Below are 4381 nucleotides of genomic sequence, written 5' to 3' on the forward strand. Positions count from 1 at the left end.
TTGACCTGCTGGGCTCAGGCGATGCTTCTGCCTCAACCTTCCAAGTAGCTGGAACTACAGGCACGCGCCACCATGCCTGGCTAAGTATCTGCCTATTTTTGTACCAGGGCCAGGCTCTTTTAGTTACCATAGCCTTGTGGTATAATTTGAGGTCAGGCAATGTGATGCCTCCTCATTTGTTCTTTTTTACTTAGGAGTACTTTGGCCATACGGGCTCCTCTTTGGTTCCATATAATCTTCAGGTTTATTTTTCTAGTTCTGTGAAAAATGGTGTTGGTATTTTGACAGAGATTGTGTTGAAATGGTAGATGACTTTGGGCTGCATGGTCATTTTAATGATCTTGGTTCTTTCAACCTATGAACATAGGATGATCTCCTGTGTGTGTGTGTCATCTATAATTTCTTCCATCAGTGTTTTGTAATTCTTTTTTTTTTTTAATTTTTTTTTTGAGTTGGAGTCTCACTCTGTCACCCAGACTGGAGTGCAGTGGCGGCTCCCGGCCACCGCAGCCTCGACCTGCTGGGCTCCGGCGATCCTTCTGCCTCAGCTTCCAGTAGCTGGAACTACAAGCGCGCACTACCACGCCCGGCTGATTTTTGATTTATTGTAGAGATGAGGTCTCGCCAAGTGACCCAGGCGGGTCTCGAGCCCGTGGGTTCAGGGAATCCACTCACCTCAGCACGGGATTACAGGCTGAGCCACCGAGCCCGGCTAACAAATACATTTTTAAAGGTTTCAAACCTAAAACCCTGGGAGGCTCTTGAGTAGCTCATGAGCCCCAGCAACTGAGCCTGACATGCCTAATAAGTTCTCTTTTTCTAAAATTTTTATTTTAAAGACATGGGGTTCAATTCAGGGTTAGGTATAATAAGTTATTTTTAAGTTGAAATAAGTTGTATTTACTTTATCGTAACGACAAATGTCCTGAGCTAATCAAACAATTCTTTTTTTAGCAGAAAAATAGCTTCTTAATGATATAATTTGCGTACCATAAGATTCACCCATTTAACCACTCTCATTCAACATTGTGCTGAAAGTCTTAGCAAGAGCAATTAGGCGAGAGAAAGAAATAAAAGGCGTTCAAATCAGCAAGAAGAAAGTCAAACAATCTCTGTCCACTGATGACGTGATTGATTTCTAGAAAACCCTGAAGACTCCTCCAGGAGACTCTTAGACCTGATAAACACTTCAGTAAGGTTTTAGGATACAAAATCAATGAACAAAAATCAGTAGCGTTTCTAGACACCAATAACGCTCAAGCCAAGAATCGAGTCAAGAGCTCAATCCCGTTTACAGTCGCACACACTCACACAAAAAATACCTAGAAATACAGCTAACACAGGTGAAAGATCTGTATAAAAAGAACTACAAGCCTAGCTCGGTGGTTCAGCCTGCAATCCTGCGCCTTGGGATTGTTTTCTTTCTTTTTGGAGTTGGAGTCTCACTCTGTCGCCCAGACTGGAGTGCAGCGGCCGCTCCCAGCCACCGCAGCCTCGACCTCCCGGGCTCCGGCGATCCTTCCGCCTCAGCCTTCCAAGTAGCTGGAACTACAGGTGTGCGCTACCACACCCGGCTAATTTTTTTTATTTATTGTAGAGATGAGGTCTCACTGCCCAGGAGGGTCTCGAACCCGCGGGTTCAGGCAATCCATTCACCTCAGCCTCCCAAAGACGCGGGATTGCAGGCTGAGCCACCAAGCCCGGCCTCATTTTTTTGTTTTTTTTTAAGCCAATAGTGCTCAGCATTTCCAGGTAGTCTCCCAGTCAAGTATTAACCAGGCCCGACCCTGCTTACCTTCAGAGATCAGATGAGGTTAGGCGTATTCAGGGTGGGATGGCTGTAGATTCATTTACTCCTGAATCCTTAGTCCCAGTACAGTTCTAGACACATGTGAGGCATTAAAATAGAGGTTTCTTCACAGGTAAATTACTTTTATTTATTTATTTTTTGAGTTGGAGTCTCACTCGGTCACCTAGACTGGAGTGCAGGGGCCGCTCCCGGCCACCGCAGCCTCGACCTGCTGGGCTCCGGCGATCCTTCCGCCTCTGCCTTCTGAGTAGCTGGAGCTACAGGCGTGCGCTACCACGCCCGGCTGATTTTTTGATTTATTGTAGAGATGAGGTCTCGCTGCCCAGGCGGGTCTTGAACCCGCGGGCTCAGGCCATCCACTCACCTCAGGGATGACAGGCTGGGCCCCCGAGCCCGGCTAAATTACTTTTATTTATAGTACTCATGGAGTCAAGCAAGCGTGCCTGGGCTTTTGCTTTCATATCGTTCCGAATGCCAGTCTTCCTTGGAGAAGAAAGGAAAAGATGTCATCATCATTGGCCAATCATTGTAATAATCGATTCATGCAAGAATCACCAGTGAATGTTAAAATGACTGAGTGAAAGTTGGATCACTGGCATGTCACACAGTCTCAAAGTGTCTACCACAAAATACGTACTAATTTCACAAAGAGAAAATAACGCTTTTGCAGTGGAGACAGCTGGCAGACGCCATCATGACCCATGACGAAGCTCACGTCACCAGTAACAGGATGAATGGGCATCATGTGTCTCTTACTACAAGGCACTGAGAACAGCACAAGCACGACTTCTGGCATATCCCGCCCCAAATGCACAAACTGAATCTAATCATGAGAAAAGCATTGGATGTCCCCAAACCGGGGGACATTCTACAAAGTAACTGACTACTCAGAAATGTCAAGGCTATGGGAAGCAGGGCCAAGCTGAGAAACTTTTCCAGATGGAAGAGGGCTCAAAAGACGCCACAGCGGAATGCAAAAGGTGGCTTGGGATTTTATTGGATCAAAAGGAACATTATTGAGGCAACTGGCAAAATCTGAAAAAAGCCTACAGGTTAGCTAATAGTATCGTGTGAGGGTTAATTTTCTGATTTTCATCATCTTACTCTGGTTATGTTGCCACATAAGTCCTGGTTTTTAGGAAATACACCTTTAAAGTGTTTAGCGGCAAAGGGACTGTGTGTCTGCAACTTACTCTCAAGTGTTTCAGAACAAGACAGAGACAGAGACAGACTGATAAAGCAGATGTGATAAAATGCTAGCATTTGGGAAATGTGGGTGAAGGCTGTATGCAGAACTGCCTGTACTATTCTTCCAACTTCTTGGTAAATTGCGATCCTGCCAAAAAAAGTTACAAAATATTATAATAGCTTCTATCTCTGGACACTGAAGTTATGGGATGCCTGGCAAACATGTGAGACTGGTCAAAAGGATTTTGCAGCAGCAGAATGTCTTACCTTTATAAATCTGTCCTCTCTGCCTGGCCCACCCTGGTACTGATGACTTTTGCATGGATCTAGGTAGATTTGATCTATATGCAATATGACTTTATAAGTTCCATATGCTAGAATGTATGTCTAGCTACACGTATTTAAAAATAACCGTGGCGTAAGTGGCATGGAAGCTCGGGTTCTCTCTCAAACAACAGAATTGGGACGGTCAGTCCAAGGCTGTGTGGGGCCCCTAGTCATCGGAGACCCAAGACGCCTCCAGTCTCACTGCTCTGATGTACTCACATCAGCCTCAGGACCCGAGCTGGTGGCTCAAGTCCAGACTGCACGCCTAACTCCAGCCAGTAGGAAATAGGAGGGAGCAAAACAGGGTGCCCACACCCGCTTTAAGGACATTTTCTGGACAAGGCACACACTGGTCTTGGCTACAGCTCTTTGCTCCAGGACAATTTCTAGCTGCAAGAGGCTGCGAGTTGCAGGTGTACAGCCACACTCCTCCCAAAAATCAAGGAGGAAGAGAACGGATATCGCATGTGCAGCAAACCTGGATCCAGTACGAGACAAAGTCAGTCAGTAAGAAAAATCTTGCCATGATGACCACAGTGACAGTACTGAGACCACCCGGTGCTAGGATAGCAGATTTGGGTGGGTGGCCTAGGACATGCAGGTAGAGACAGAAGCTGTCTGCAAAGAGGAGGCGACCCTAAGGATCGCAGGACAGGAGTGAGGAAAGACACAGGGAGCTCAGCTGGAGCTGTCATTTAGCAGGTGTCTCGGGCAGCAGCTGAATGGGGAAACAGGGACCAGAGGAAGAGTGAGAGACAAGGAAAGGAGAGAGGGCCCCAGGGAAGGAGAGGCCAGGAATGGCAGGAAGGCCGTGCCAGGCACTGTTGTGGCCTGCTTGATGCTGACTCTGGTCTCTGGGCTGTGGCCTCTTACTGGTTTGTAGGGAGAGTTCGAGCGAGGACTGCTTTATGTGGTGTAAGGAACATCATCCACTTTCAGTTGTCATTCGCAGTGTTGAAAACTCTCCTGGCTTCACATGAAACCTTTATTTATTTATTTATTTATTTATTTTTTGAGTTGGAGTCTCACTCTGTCACCCAGACTGGAGTGCAGTGG

The sequence above is a fragment of the Carlito syrichta genome, unplaced genomic scaffold (assembly GCF_000164805.1).
Source record: "Carlito syrichta isolate Samal-C Ts95f unplaced genomic scaffold, Tarsius_syrichta-2.0.1 Scaffold308813, whole genome shotgun sequence".
NCBI lineage: Eukaryota > Metazoa > Chordata > Mammalia > Primates > Tarsiidae > Carlito > Carlito syrichta.